Here is a 16,744-nt window from a genome sequence, read left to right as displayed (position 1 = left end):
CCACAAAAAAATACATGAAAGCAACATGGGTGGTATCTAACATGAAGGGGAACACAGCGGGGTGTTTAACGGGGGTGTTTTTGGAGTCACAGTGGTTTCAGAATTAGGTTTTGCGATAAATCCAAAAGATACTCATGTTGCAAATTTACTGTGGCAATAATTAAACCCATGGAGCTGTAATATTTCATTTAAATGGAATCTGACTGGAAGGTCACACAGTTCAGTTTTGTCTATTTTTGCCACTTGTAATACATTTGATTTTGTCCATTAAATAGCAGAAAACAAAACCAGGTCAGAGGATGCTCGCAAAAACATCCACAAACACACCTGGGAGTTGGCACAGTGCAGGCAGACTTGTACTATTCCACTGGGTTAGAGGTGACATTACAGTACATGCCTTGCACAAGGGCACCTTGAGCACATCTTTGATTTGGAGGAGACACGTCTCATTTTTCTCGTCCCCCCACCCCTGCCCAGATTTCTCCTCACCCTGATTAGACCACACACCACCCCCAAGGTCACAGAGTGGGGATGATCTGCTCCCATTTCCTACTACTGCAATGACTCAGATGAGATTGCTATATCACTGTCAGCAGCAGCTCACAGGCTTGGCATCTCTGTCAGTCGCGGTTGGACCTTGGGCACCTGCGTCAGTGCTCAAACCGCGGAGCCCGCTGAATAAGTGGGCCCACTCACCGCTGTGTCTCGCCTGGGAGGCTGTTGTGCAATAACGCACAAGGAGAAGAGAGAGGGGTGGGTTGGGTGGGGGGGGAAGAGAGTCCCCTCCAGCTGTCGAGAGCATCACTGACAAGCTGGTCGGTTAACAGTGAGCCCTCCCGCAAAAGCGTCCACCGCATGTCCATGTGGGCATTGATCCGCGTGACAGATCACCGCCTCTAAACCAGCCCTCGGGTTCAGGGTTTGCCCCTCCTGACCAGCACCAATCTGAGATGGGTAGAAGGAGGGGGCGGGAAGGTTAGTTTGAAGAGGGCAGAGCTTTACGAGAGGACGCCGATATTTCCCTTATTATTTCACCGCTGGAAGAAAAAAAAAAATAAAACCCAGTGGACAATAACAGCTGAGGGAGAAATCAGTCGGACCAAACGTCAGAACCTCATTAACTCCACGGAAAGCCAGTCGGGAGGGAGAAGAAACACCAAGAACACACCGCTCATTGCTGCTGGTGAGATTTCCTTCCAATGCTTGTCTTTACCTATGTTTCATGTTAACGTCATTTATCAGCTTTGGCACATGCAGCTGCCAGGGTTAACAGCCGGACACGGTTTGAAATGCGCTCGATGGCAATGTTTCATTCACATGCAACAACTGCTGCATTATAACTGATGGTTTAACAGGTCTCTGCTCGCATGCTGGAGTGGGAATGATGCTGATGTGAGGATGCGGCGCTGCATGCTCATCGTGTTGCCTGCTATGATAGAGATGCGGTCAGGGGGGTTGAAGTACTGTTTGGGCAGTGTGAGCAACAAATGTGGAGCTCTCTCTCTTTTCTTTTGAAATCATGTGTGGGAATACAGTTGAGACAATGGCGGTTTCTCCAGCTTGACTTTCTCAGGACAGTCAAACGGCACCACAATGCGACACTACGCCGATTGTTACTTTCCGTTAATGGGCAATTAGAGGACGGCGCGCGCGATGGTTTTCTGTTCAGAAATCCGCACCCGCACTGGAAAAGTCGGGGCTCGTGCTTTTTGACCTGCTGGAAATGTCAGGAACAAGCTACCGCAACCAGTGACAAGACTGTTGAGCAGAGGCTAACTTAACCTTGGAGGGGGGGAAGCGTAACAGCGGAGGGTCTGGCGGATATCTGCGTCTCTGCTCCATGAAACAAAATGAATGCCAGTAGTGTTGTGTGTGTGTGTTTCTGAATTGATAAGTTCAACTGACGCAAAAAAAAAGATTATCCTTATTATGACGACAGAAAAAAAAACATGCGTCCACACGATTTCACTCAAGAGATTTGTTTCCCTTAATAATTTATACACAATATAGTTGTGCGTTTTGCTGTGGCACATAATGAGGATGCATAAGCCTGCCTCATTAAAAAACATAATCCCTTCTTGAGAAATCTGTGTGTGTGTGTGTGTGTGTGTGTGTGTGTGTGTCACTCTCTTCCTCCTTATCCCCCCACCCCTCCTCTCTGCCAGTGACCGTGCATGCTCTGTGGTGTTAACAGCCACATATGCTGAGCAATGTCCAACTGGAATGATGCTCAGACACAACATCTTCAATAATTCAAATATATTATTCAAATATTCCCGAACCCCCCCCCCCCCCCCCCCCCCCCCCCCAATCCCCCTCATCGCAGAAGCAATTCCCCCAACCACAAAATCAGGTGAAAATGGGTCAACACAAACACCACAAACGAGACACACTTTCCGGATTACTGTTGCATTGTTGTTTTGTTTGCTGCATGAGAGGAAACAAACAACAAACACCGGGCTGCACTCTTAAAGATGATCATTTCAATGCATGTGTATGCACAGAGCTTTTCCAGACGAGCTGTACATAAACAAACCTGTTGGTGCTACGTGTTAAAATGTGCGTGCACAGGTTAAAAAGCAGACACTTCACAGCAGGAAGAATTATGATTTCGCATTCATTTTTAGCTTAATCTTTTCATGCTCTCCAAGCAAAGTCAGAGGCCGAGCTCTGGCCTTAATTACTGGACATTATCCCGATTATAAGAAGTATTTCACTCAGGATAATTCCCCCCACTCTCCGCTGTGTTTTTTTGCACACCACATTTTAAGGAGTCCCTCCTCTGCGCATCACATATTCATGTATTTACCACACCTCTGCTTTGATGTAATGCACAGTCATCTGTGGCTCCTCGCAGCCTTTCCCCCCCCTGCCATCTCTCAGTCTGCACGCTACAGGGCTCATAATGCGATGACTCCCTGGACTCATGAGTGTGACCACAAGTAAATGACTTCTCTCAGCCAGTTTCTTCATCTGTTGAGACACACACAGCAGACAGCCCCCCTTTTTTTCACAGCAAATGGCTGCATGGTGGAAGGGAAAGCAAACTCAGATTTATTGTCCAGCAGGGAATGTGTCAGGGAGAACAGATTTTTGTTGAGGGAGGTGTTATCTTTTCCGAGAGCTGCAGATGGATATGTTGTGCCTCCGTGACTATACTGTAGTGAACCTGCTAAATCTGAAGTGGCGTGATTAGAGGATGTGTTTGTAATTGCTATTATTTGGATTCTGCATGCAGATGAAGTCAGAAAAAAACGTGCGGCAAAGATAGAGGCAGATTGTTGCGGGGATTAGCATTTCCATATTGTTCCTGGAGGCACAGTAAGGCATGATGCAGTTAAATTCAAAGTATCTCAGGTGATTACAAAATAAATGGGGGTAATGTCTTCCGGAGTGTTAAGGGAAAGCACTGTCTTGGTTTTTTTGCAGGAAGGCAAATATTATGCCCATAAATTAATGTTTATAACATGTTTTGGAAATGACTCATGTTCTAAATAACAGGGTTAACTCCCACTACTGTTAGCAGCTATTAAAAAACAGCCAGCGAAGGCATGCATCGCCTTGCACAGAAGCTTGTTTTGGAGATGTCAATATGTACTGAGATTCAGCACACAGCTCAAGTGGAGATGTGGCATCAAGCTACTGTCTGATGATGATAATGATCACAGCTGACAGCACGTAATCACGAGAGCCCTCTAAGTATATTGGGGCTTCGGCCATGATCATGTCAGTCATGACCAAGAAGCTTTGAGGGGAAATTTACAGCGTGGCTCCACAGGGGCAGAGATGATGAGAAGTGGAACAAGGCAGGACAATGAGAAGGCCATGCTGGGTTAATACAAACTGGGAGAAAAGGACACACACTTCACTTCACTTATCCTGCACAACCAAACATGATTTGTAGGATGGAGTGAAGAAATTGAGTATTTTAAGGTTGTGGAGTTTTTTTGCATGACTTTGAATTTCTCAGCGTACTCACTGCTTCCAGGAATTTTTGTTACCTCACTCATTCTCCTGTTTGGTGAGCTCTCATCATTCCCCCATTTATGTGGAGGAGAGGAACAAGATTAATCACTGAAGCTCCACTCACACAGGAATAATGTTACCTCCAGACGCCCACTGATTTATGATCATTTCTGTGATTGTCACTGATCTTAATCCTGCACAAATGTTCTCCCATATCTGTAATTTGTTACGTAAAAACTCCCCAAACAAATAACTTGTATTACTGTATTTTGGCAGAGATAGAGGACTCCTGACAAGAGCGATATCATGTGCACATCCCAGTGATTCAGGGACTAAACCTGCTTGCCAAAACTGCATAAAACATTTTCAACAAGTACATTATGTGCAGAGAAAATCATCCACTATTGTTTGATGAAAGGCTGTTGGGGATGCCACAGCTGCACAGTTACACCGTTGAAATTGTTCTTGCTAGATTACCATTGAGATTGGATTTGATATTCAAAGGTATTATTTTGTTTTTGACCGGTGGTTCAAAGCTGTTTTTGTGGCGGTAGAAAGAAAAACCCAATAAGAAATAAGACAGTTGTGCAACATTTTGCACAGTTTAGCATACTCGCCTCGAAATGAATTCATGAACATTCATCATCTAACAATACCTGCACAGGAATTGTTAGATGATGAATGTTCATGAAACAATACCTGCACAGGATCCATTGTCACCGCAGATGTTCACCTTTTGTTTCTCACACTCTGTAGAACATCGGGGAGAAGAGAGGAGGAAATCGCCGTCACAGAATCATATTCTACAAAAAAAAGAGCAAGAAATCACAGATCAGAACAAGCATCGATTCAGACTTTTGAGACTGGAGCCACTATGAAATCTGCATGTTTGTACTAAAGTTATTGTTGAAATAAAACCATCTCTATTTTGCAACCCAATTGTCAGCAAAATGTTGGCATTGTATGTTTCTGTAAACAACAGACACGTTACTTTTTTATATTATTGTAACCGCACTGTGGCTAATGTGTGGTTATGTTTAGGCACGAAAACCACTTGGTTACTGTTAGGAAAAGAGTATGTTTTGTCTTAAAATGCCTACATTTAGCAGCGCAAAAGCCGCTGGAAAAAGGAAGACAGATTGCTTTAAAAAAAAAACAAAAAAAAAACACCCACATATAACAGCACAAAAGCTGCTGAAAAAGTGGCACCAGTTTGCAAAAGAATTCCCACATTCAACAGCACAAAAGCTGCTGGAAAAGTGGTGCTGGGTTGCTAACAAAGTTCCACATTCAATGGCACAAAAGCTGCTACAAAAGCGGCACCAGGCTGCTAAAAAATTCCAATACTTTTAACGGCACAAAAGCTGCTGAAAAAGTAGTGACAGGTGCCTGAAAACATTCAGCTGCACAAAAAAAAAAAGAAAAATTGCCCACGTTCACAGCACAAAAAGCTGCTGGAAAAGCAGGGATGGGTTGCTAAAAAATACCCACATTCAACAGCACCAAAGGTGCTGGGAAAGTGGCAATGGGACACTAAAAATCACCCACATTCAATGGCACAAAAGCTGCTGAAAAGTGGTGAAGGGTTGTTAATAAACATCCATGTTCAACAGCACAAAAGCTGCTGGAAAAGCGGTGAAAGGTGGCCAAAAACACTGACACTCAACGCACAAAAGCTGCTTAAAAGCGGCAATGGCTTGCTAAAAAACACCGGCCTTCAACAGCACAAAAGCTGCTGGAAAAGCGGTGAAAGGTGGCTAAAAACACTGACATTCAACGCACAAAAGCTGCTGAAAAGTGCCGATGGCTTGCTAGAAAACACCGGCCTTCAACAGCACAAAAACTGCTGGAGAAGCAGTGATGAGTGGCTAAAAAACACTGACATTCAACAGCACAAAAGCTGCTAGGAAAGTGGCGACAGGTTGCTAAATATACACCCAGGTTCAACAGCATAAAAGATGCTGATAAAGTGGCAATGGGACACTAAAAAACACCCATGTTGGGTGACACAAAAGCTGACAACCATAAAAAAAAAAACAACCACTGTTGGTGGTGGTCTCGAACAGTGGTCTGCAGCTTGGCAACAGTCTCACCTGGGTGATGCGCCATACACCATCCCCTTTGCCTCCTAGTTTCTAAGTCAGCTCATACACTACAACGCTTTGGAAACACTGATATGATACAGATGAAATGTACAAATGTAATGGATCCATGGTTTGCAGAAATGTACAATGCCAACATTTTGTAATGGCAACTGGGCTGTTATTTTGGTTTTATAGGTTCATTCTTTGCAGTAAGTTAAATCCATATGTAACTGGAGGTTGTAGAAAATATACGCCACGTTCCTCTTGCTTTTTTTCACCTACTCGCTTTAACCATATACGTCTTTCAGGGTTTACCCTGACCTTTATGGTTGACAGCCAGAATCTCTCAAATGTCATAATCTTCCGGGAGCCTAAAGCTTCATATCAGGGCTGGCTGTATTGGTAGAATATCTGCAGACCCTGAGAAACTCCTAAAATGTCTGACATTGTGTTATACACATCCAAGACCTGAATAAGTGCTGTATTTAAAACAATGAAACCTCTTAAAAAGTTGTTTGTTCAGTGAAGAATTGCTCTAGCCGTGCATTATTTAGATCAGCTGGCACAAAAAAGGACGTAAAGCATTAAATATTGGGCTTTTGATTGAAGTTGGCAGAGCACTGAGAGGTATTTTAGGCTTTTTAAGTCGGAGACAATGACCGGTCAGATTTTGTTCCTGATCCAAATACAGTAAGTTGAGAAATAGTGCTTGAAGGTTATTGGCAAAGGCAGTGGGAGCATATTTTGTGAATCAAGGTGCATGGCACAAATTGCAGTGGAGTGTGATGAGTGCAGAGGGAGTGGCGGTGCACTTCTGGTGTTTTTGAGGCTGCAGGCACATAGGAACAGACAATTAAACCCTTCCATGGTTGCATAACCTCCTGTGCACAAAAATTCTTTGCTGTTTCACATCATATCTCTGTGAAATGTAACTAACACAGACGGATAAACAGACATTATTCTGCACTAACATATCACTTTGACCATCTCAGCCACAGATCTACCTCGATTGCAATTATAATGTGATGCTTCAGGCACTACTTTTGTCATGCACGTTGGAAAAAAAGACGATGCACACAGCTGTTGCCTCGGTAACGCTGTGTTTTTGGCTGAAGATATGGAAAGGGGATTATTGGGCACCTATGTTCCTGAGGGCTTTCTGTGATGTCAAGAGGAGAGAGGAGCTTTAATTGTCTTATGATTTTTTTTTTTTTATGGACCCGATTAAATTGTGTGTCACAAGTGTCCCGAGGGTGACACCAACGTTAAAACTGATCATTTTTACTGCTGGGAAACTACATGGGATGTCAAGATATAACCCAAGCAGTGAGGCGGGGAAGAGAATGAGTGTTTCTGTGGTTATTCTGCGACAGCCTGGTGCACGCTGCACGGTATTTAATCAAGAAAAAAAGTGATACTGGGGTGTGTGATCCTGCTTTGGCAGTGCGCAATGAATCTTGATCAAAATTCAATTGCAATTTTGACATATCCCTGACTGAGTTAAAATCTGCTCCCATCACACTGCAAATATAACAAAAGGAAAATCAAATGCATTGTGAGATTGTGTGAAATAGAATGGGAGACAATGGATGTGGAGAGTAGGGCTAAACAGTCTCTATAGCTAGTACCTATAATGTGAAAGCAGGTTTGGCTAATGCTAGTGAGGGGGCTCTGTCTGGGCTAAGGTGCTTGGTGTTGCTGTTTGGCTACAGGCTAACAGGTGAGCTACAGTTGGCTGTATGAGGGCAGTAACAGTAGCGTGTAATACGCATGCCGTGTCTTTAACCACCTGGAAAAGGTCAGACGCTGGGTGCGACTTTTGCACCTTTTCCGTGCCAGGTTTCAAGAGTGTGGAGGCAGGTTGCGTCTGAGGTTTATAAGCAACCTCAACAAGCATTGTATCATAGCCTATTTACAGAGCGGATCTTCTTCCATACGCTGTTTGTGTGTAGGCCCACTGTCCATGAGACAGAGAGCTCTGGCGGCTCCGCACTAAAATGACGAACTTCTCCTCCATAATTATCGCGGACTGATATATACGGAAAAAAGGAAAGATATCTGTGGGCTGTGATTGGTTGTTCCCCATAACATGACGTGTGGTAAACACTGCTGCATTCCAAAAGGTTATCTGGTTATCGGGGAACTCGGAAACGTGGGCGTACTGCGATGACGCCGCTCTGGCGTTTGAGCACACCTGCCACGTGTCTACGCTGAAAACAATAAATTTGAGGGTGTAAAAACACGGCATATGTATGACCCCTGAGACAGGCATGTTGCAGCTAAAAAATGGTGTTTTAAACTGGTCTCCGTCTTCCTAATGTTTCAGGAGGTGGCTCAACAAAATACTTTCTATCGCTAAGATGAAACAGATTTGCTTTAGCAAAACTATTTCCTGAAGGTGTGGAGGCCATTTTGGATACTGTTTAATGAGACCTAACTGTATAACTCATGGACTTGTTTTGTCAGTTTTGTTGTCGACTGACAGCTTTGTTCTGGAGTTCTAGATATCAATCCCCTGTCGTTCTCTCTGTTGTTTCCTTTAAATGGTACTGAGTGCTTTGTTTCTATTTTGTCTGTTTATTTAATTGTAAAACAAAAAGCCTAAATAAAACCCCAAATCTCTGTGGTGAAGAAATTGGGATTCGGTACATGACACAGAAAAAGTAGCGTCTGGCAATCAGGTAGTTAGCTCATCTCTCTCATCTCTTAATCAGTTAAGCCCGTTAAGTACCATTAGCTTTGAGAAATTTGCTGTTGAGAGAATTTGCTGTTGAAGTCTCACAGCAGAACCATCTACACAAAGAGACGCTATAAGGCAAACAAATAAGTCCTCATACGTCTCTGATGCCTGATGGATGTGGTCCTGTTAAACTATCTGATTACCGCAGTTCAGATGCTATACATTTCCCAAATGTGTTTTTTGTTTACAACATCTACCAGTGCAGCTAGCACTAAACCTGAGGAGGAGTTACAATAAAGTTAGAAGTATAGATATAAAATGGGCAGGGCAGCATGAGGCAAACAGATCACATAAAAACAAAATAAAAATAATAGTTCCAGCTTTAGTGGACAGTAAAATGACTTCCTACCTGTGCAGCGGGGTTTTTTGGTTTAAGCCGTGTTTAGAACTCTTCATCATGTTGTCATATAGCAAGTTGAATGTTTTATGACATGGCCTGTGCAGAGGACTGCAATGCTCCTACAGAAACTCAAAGTACATTTCTGCACAGAAAGCAGCAGCTCCCTTCCTTATAGGAAAGCTCACTAACAAGACCATAGTATCCTTTATTTATTTATTAATTTTTTTTTTTATCACAGGCTGCCAGATGATTGTGGGCATTTTAATGTGCGTAGCATTTGGCCACCCTCCTGCTGTCTCAGCCTACTCTTTATTGCACCAGGTATAGCAAAGAGAAATTCCTTTTGCAGAGATTATTTTTGCATCACTGTTGCATTGCCATGCTCCAGCATAGTGTAGGTGTGATGATAGCTGTTGAAATGTATCTTTTCAATGCGCAAGGGGATTTTACCGTTTTAAATTATAGCATAAATGGGTGCTGTCAAGAACAATAACTATCAGATTGTGTGCATTTGCCACAGGAAATCTGTTAGTCAAGGTTATAATGACTGACTAACCTAAATGCCTCAATAAACAGAGGAGTCATGGGGATAAGAAATGCAAAATACCGAGATCAGACAAGGCTGCAGGGATGCAAGAGGAGTAAACATCAAAGATGATAAAAAAATAAGGTCTTGGATGCCACTACGCTGGAAGATCGTACATACTGTAAGCTAAGAAGGTCTGACAGCAACAGCATGGTCACCTTTGGTCTTTAACCTTGACACAGAAACTGTCAGGAGGCTCCTGTCTGAGGAATTTTGTCATAAAGTTCAGAGACAACTTGACGAGCCAGGTCATTCAAAGACTAAAAAACATTAGCAGCTCTAAAAATCAATGAGAAACAAGCATCCAGTGACAAGATGCCAAAGCAGAGGACACATGGTCCTGTCTATTGGTTTTCATCAAAAGCCTCGCTGCGGCATTTGTCACATAGCAGCTTCAAGGCTAAGACAGATAAAGAAGGCATTGCGGTGTCGGAGTGGTCATTGTGTGCGTCAAGAATGCTATTACGGTGTCATTTAAAGGTCATATATTTTAATCTCAACCACAAAATGGACACACCTAATAGAGAGGTGAGAAAAGAAACATGGCTTTCTCAAATTCCCTGGCCCTGCAAGCGCTTTTATCAAGAGACAGTGCTACTTTATAACATTTGATAGACCGCGAAAGTGCACTGTGGATGCAATATACCTCAACAAAATATCATTCGTATATCTGAGGTATACCTGGTTGGTACCATCCAGGCAGAGGAGCTTTTATTAAGAATATATTCCAGTGCCATGCACATTAAAGACTGCAGTTTCTAATGCATTAACAGCACCTATGTAAGACCTTTACAACAGCTATCGGGCATACCTATGAATACTGATTCAATCCTTAAAACTGGGGCCGTGCAAAGACTTTTTCATCTCCTTGAATGAAAATAAATTCAGCTGCTGTCAGTGTAGTGTTAGTTTGTCCTTCTTTCTGCTCAACAGTGCAAGTTCAAGAGGCGGATAGAAGCTGATCTTTATATTAAACAGAATGTCTAACTATATCTTAAGTAATTTAGTGTGCACGGATGTAAAAAGCTAACTACGGCACAGCTGCAACAACCCCTCAGACAAAAAGGCTGAAAGGATGACACTTCTCTGCAATCAGCAGGGATGGCATCCTCATGTCACTGAGCCGGACAGGCGGGCCTTGGCTTCACCTCGATACATATCCATGAACATCACGAACAGGCGAAGGGACAACTTTGTCGGACTCTGACACCGACCTTAAACGAGTTTGACTTCACGCCAAGAATGTGAACACAGTCCTCTGTGAGGAAAGGATGACTTGCAGCAGGGACTCTGTCCTCCTGTAAGACCTGTCACAGGTTTACCCTGGAGAGCATGGCCTTTTCCAGCACTGTTACACACGCTGCGACAACCCAGGGACAGGGAAGCAGCATTACACCAGGTGTGTTTGGTAAACTAACATTATCTATTATCAAGGAGCTTAGACAATTGATACAGACAGAAATATGTGAGGAAGACTTCTGGGGAAAAGAGCTTGTGGGTGCTGTTTAAATCAAGGAAAAGAGGACTGTTAAAGTGAGAGCTACAATAACTTTTCCTAAGAGACACCAAAAATGGAAAGAACACCTCAATATCCGACCTTACCTGACAGGATACAAAAAACAGACAAAGCAGCAACCTCTGGATCGAGTATCTTAATATAATCAGTTATTAAAACTATATAAACCCGACCCAGTCCCTGGGTAGGTTCTGAGTACCTCAGTCCCAGTTAACACAACAGTTAACATCTACTAACTCTGAGACGACGAGAGGCATGTTGGCAAGCTGAAAACCCCCAGCTGTGCTGAGTGTCAAGCTGGCCAAGCATTTGTAACTCCTTGGTCCTCAAATTGCATCCTCTGGCCTGGAGAGGCGGACCGGGTGCCGCTCCAATTAGGATCCCCGGCTTGTCAGGCAGGAAGTGAGGAGTGGGGATGGAACATCTCAGCAGGTGGAACAAATCTCAAGCACATCCTACTCAGCATACACATCAAAACACTACAAGTAGGGTAAAACACATGGAGGGGGCATTGGCTGTGGCTGCAACTGTCTCTCGTTCTCTCCATCTATATATTGGATAGATATAGAGGGCCAGAGAGCAATAAAATAGTGCATTTTTTGAACTATATCAAGATGACATCATGTGTTTGAGACACAATTCATGATTGTACATTTTTTAGGGCTGCAACCAACATTTATTCCCATTAACAATTAATCTTCTGATTATTTCCTTGATTAAATTTGGTTTAAAAACATCCAAAAATGCCAATCTCATATTCTAGAGTACAAGATGACATCATTCATTTTGTTGATTCGTCTGACCAACAGTCAAAACCCAAAAAGACCAAGAACAACACTAAATCTTTGATTGCCTGGGTCCAGACCTTTGAATCCGTCCACTCTTCTGAGTAAAAGTTGATTGATTCATTTGGCAACGTGACATTAAACAATAGTTTCTCAGTTAGAATAAAAAAAAGACCAATGAGCACCGCAGGGGAACTCGCATAGCCAGGTGCAGGACTAATGCCGTTGTCAAGAGGTGTGCCAGAACCAATGAGAAGTAATAACAATGGTGAGTGCAATAGACAAGATAAACATCAACATCAATGCTGTTCTAATATCCCACAACATCAGAGTCTGTTTTATTTTGCTCTGCTCCAGTCTTTAAACCCCAACAAAACAGGTATGTTGGCATGACTATGCATCACTGTGGGTTTACAATGATAATAGATACAGGCTCATATGTTGGTCTGCAGTGATTGGTTAGGGAAAATCCCCTCCCCCATGGAAATCGGTAGAGTGGTCGACTGAACGCTAGTTGACCAGAAAGGTCATTAGTCGGCAAAATAGCATTGGCCACAGGAAAAAAAAAAAAGACTTCTAATAGGAGCTGCGCCTTGTCAAAACACATCAAAACCTATATGACTGGACCATGTGGGAATTTAATTTGAAAGGACAGACACAGGAAGTGTCCATACTCAGCAGTCAGACAGGAGTCAGGTTACAAACCAGTCACAGCCGACAGATATCTTTCCCTTCTTCTGTAAATATTCAGTCTGATAAATACGGAAAAGTTGATCATGTTAGTGCAGGGCTACCCAGAGCTTTACATCTGTCCCACAGACGATAGGCCTACACACTTATAAACAGCTCCTGGAAGAAGATCAGCTCTGCACTCAGGATTTCAGGTAAATAGGCTATATGATACTTGTTTAGGTTGCAACTCAACCTCAGACGCTCTTGAAAGCTGGCACAAAAAAGGCGCAAGAGTAGCACCCAGCACCCGACCTCCCGTTTTCCAGGTGGTTAAAGATGCGGCATGTGTACAGCCCCTAATTCCAGGACTGGTACCTGCGGTTATTCCACAGGCTAGTTAATAACATGTCGGGCAGGAAATCCAAAGTGTGGGATCATTTTGAGAAGGTGAAGGACGAACCCAAGGTGATATGTAAACTCATCTTTATTGGTCGACTACAAACACGACGTATCATCTGAAACATGGAAGTAGCTACATGCCCATTAGCCCACAGCGTCATTAACAGGCGGCTCGCTCAGTGTGTGACGTGCACTTGTAGATAAAATATAGGCCTATATTAATGAAGGTTCATTAGTACGGTTTTGTATTTCTCTGTAATGTAGCACAGTGTTAACAATGTTACTGATACTATTCTTTCTCACACCTTCAACTCAAACCATTGTGTTGCCCCGCCCAAAATATATCATTTCATAATTAAGATAATATCATAAACACGTAGTTTGACTAATGGGCCTAAATGACGATGATCAGTTGTTCCTTCGTTTTTTACCATCTGTTGTTGTTTTCAGTTTTTCAGTTGTCCGTGTTTACTTCTTCTGGTCAATCACTTATCTGCACTGGCCATATCAAGTTATCTAGTAAATCATTTATGGCCTTCGATCAATGCTGTTTCGGTCAGTTCATGTTCCTCCCCATAATGCATAATGTGTATGTTTATTTATTCCAAATTCCTAAACTCAGATTGATCAGTTTTCCCTCACATTTCAAACGAACTATTAATGCACTGTAGTTGTGTTGTTCACATTCCTGCATTTCAAGGTGCCAAAAGTATTTGAATGACAGGGGTGGTTTGTTTACTCAGATCCAGTAACCTTGTAATGGCCTTATAAAAATTCAGCACCAAGCTGGATATAAAGCCTAATTACCATATAAAAGTGAATTCAAATGTGTAGTTATTTAGTTATTTCCTGTTTTAATATTGCCTGTTCCTGTTGGCTGTCTCCATGCTACTGCTCCTGTTTTCAATGTAGCAGACTCAAAATTACCCAGCAGGTGCACACACATTAAAACTTGAACGACCCAGTGCTGTGTGTCGAGTAACGGTCAGGGTTTTCAAGAAGTACGTTTGCAAGGTTTCAATTATGGATGAGAAAGGAAAGAAAAAAGCAGGACAGCCTTAGTGAATACAAACTGCAAGGAAGCTGTTGTCAGAGTCCTACTGTACAGGCCTTGAAGTCTTATGAAAGAAAGTGCATGAAAATAAATTGGTTCGCACCCAGGCAACACATCAATTCTAAGCCAGTGTCCATGCTGCTAATGGCCAATAATTAACAAATGACAGAAACAATGACTCAGTTATTAAAATTGCCATCAATTATTTTCAAGTGATTGACTAATTAAATAATCCATTGTTTCTGCTGTCGTCTAATCAGCCTGAGTTTTCTATTGATTGGTGATTTTGTGTGTGAGTGTAAAGTCATTTCTTGGTGGTATTTTTTTGTGATAAAGAGTTTGAAAACATGAGAGCACTGAGGCCTGACATTAACAGTGGACTCTGCACCAAGTTTCCATTGCAACATGGTACAGGCTGGTAGGCCATCGAATCCTTAATACACTGCAGAACCTCCTGAAACAGCCCAGTTACCAGAAGAAATTGTTTGCATTATGTTCCTGCAAACCATGGGTCTGTAACATTTATACATTTCATACACAGCATATCAACATTTCTACGATGAGGTAGTTCTGATTACATGTATATAAGCTGAATTTGTCATAGACAGGTGGAAGCGATGGTGGATGGTGTGAAACTGACTTGACATACCATGCTGACAGCTGGCTGTGGATCAAAGCTGGCGTCTTGGTGAGCGTCTGCAGCCCTCATCGGTGTCGCGTGTCCCACATCATTGGCCCTTGTCGGTGCTAGTTGGCATTTTTTCCACAAATTCAGTGTGTTGAATCAGCATCAGCACAGCAGAGGTCGTCTGCAAATGAAATCACTCTGATTGGCAGTTCAGCCCGGCTGCAGTTGGGGGAAATTTTCCTTGAGGGATTTCTGCCCGAATGGGACCTCTCGGTCAAGGTTAGGGAATAAGTCATGGTTTGATTTAAAATGAATAGACTTGTGTCAGAAAGGGCTGTCTGGGAGAAAGCCGACAAGGAAAACTTTCATGTGCAGTTCAGCACACGGGAAGAGAAACGTAGGTGAGAAAATGTAAACAGAGCTAAAGTCGAGAGAGAGGGAGGTCGAAACAAACTTGTTGTATGAGGTAAGATTGTTTTTCTTCAGCTGTTGAGCTCTTTAGCAGAAACGTTTCTTGATGGTTTGTGTTATTGTTCAATGGCGCATGGTAAATATGCTCTGTTCTTGCAACAGTGGATTGTGTTGTTAATGTGCTAACTGGCTAAGTAGCGTCAAGGCGGTCCTCCAGTTTCCGTTTTTGAATGACAATTACAGACAGACGGCATCTGCTGGTATGGGGGGGTATGTCCTCTCACGCAGGCGCAGAACATACAAGCTTGTACTGTCGGTTTAGTGTGTACATGTGTAACTTTTGGGCCAAGGAGGCCTGCTAGTTCTGTGATGTCGGTTTGGTGTGTTGGGGCCTTAAGAGAGATGGGTGCCAAACAGCAGACCCTTGCAGACTACTATCCAGACCAACAAACAACAAAACCAGGTGTGTTTGAGCAAAACATAACACCATTTCCAGCCACAGTTGTGGCACCAAACCCGGGACTTCAAAGCAAGTCATCATGGCATTTCTAGCCACGACTGAGGCACCAAAACTGGGTGTTATTCCGCACGGCTGCAGCATTTTCAGTCGTAGTTGTAGTGACAAAACTAGGGACATTCTAGAAAGAAATAGTGACATTTCCAGTTGCAATTGTAGCACCAAAACCAGGTGTTATTTAGCAAGACATCGGCACATTTCCAGCCACAATTGTGGCACCTAACTGGGGACTTTTAAGCAAGACATCGTGGCATTTCCAGCCATGACTGAGGCACCAAGATTTGGTGTTATTTAGTGAAGCTGTTGCATTTCCAGCTGTAATTGTAGTGACAAAATTGTGGACTTTTAATAAGTAATATTGGCATTTGCAGTTGCATTTGTGGCACCAAAAACAGGTGTTCTTTAACAAGATTGCAGCATTTCCAGCTGCAATTGTGGCAGCAAAACAGAACATTTTTTAGCGAGACCGCAGCATTTTCAGGGGTAGATGCAGTGACAAAAGTGGGGACTTTTTAGCAAGACATTTTGGCATTTCTAGCCATGACTGAGGCACCAAAACTGAGTGTTATTCAGCAAGGCTGCAGCATTTCCAGTTGCAGTTGTAATTACAAAACTGGGGACATTTAAGAAAGAAATCGTGACATTTCCAGTTGCAGTTGTGGACCCAAAACCAGGTGGTTTTTAGCAAGGCATCGCCACATTTCCAGCCGCAATTGTGGCACCAAACTGGGGACTTTTAAGCAAGACATCATGGCATTTCTAGCCACAACTGAGGCACCAAAACTGGGTGTTATTTTGCAAGGCTGCAGCACTTCCAGTCACAGACGTAGTGACAAAACTGGGGACAATTTAGAAATAAATCGGGACATTTCCAGTTGCAAGTGTGGACCCAAAACCAGGTGTTTTTTAGCAAGACATCGCCACATTTCAAACCGCAATTGTGGCACCAAAGTGGGGACTTTTAAGCAAGACATCGTGGCATTTCTAGTCATGTCTGAAGCACCAAAACTGGGTGTTTTTGCAAGACAAAACAGAGACCGCAGCAT

General features: G+C 43.0%; 1 protein-coding gene across 3 annotated transcripts in view; it reads left to right on the top strand.

Annotated features, from left to right (window-relative positions):
• Positions 1 to 778: 778 nt before the first annotated feature.
• Positions 779 to 16,744, top strand: part of gabra3 (gamma-aminobutyric acid type A receptor subunit alpha3) — a 151,392-nt gene continuing 135,426 nt past the window's right edge. For all 3 annotated transcript variants that reach the window (XM_033644299.2, XM_033644308.2, XM_033644291.2), the window contains exon 1: positions 779 to 1,183. The gene's annotated coding sequence lies outside the window, so the exon portion shown is untranslated. The remainder of the gene's footprint in view (positions 1,184 to 16,744) is intronic.

The sequence above is a fragment of the Epinephelus lanceolatus genome, chromosome 11 (genome assembly GCF_041903045.1).
Source record: "Epinephelus lanceolatus isolate andai-2023 chromosome 11, ASM4190304v1, whole genome shotgun sequence".
NCBI classification, from domain to species: Eukaryota; Metazoa; Chordata; class Actinopteri; order Perciformes; family Serranidae; genus Epinephelus; species Epinephelus lanceolatus.
Note: the sequence above shows the minus strand (reverse complement) of the source record. Positions and strands in the feature narration are given on the sequence as shown.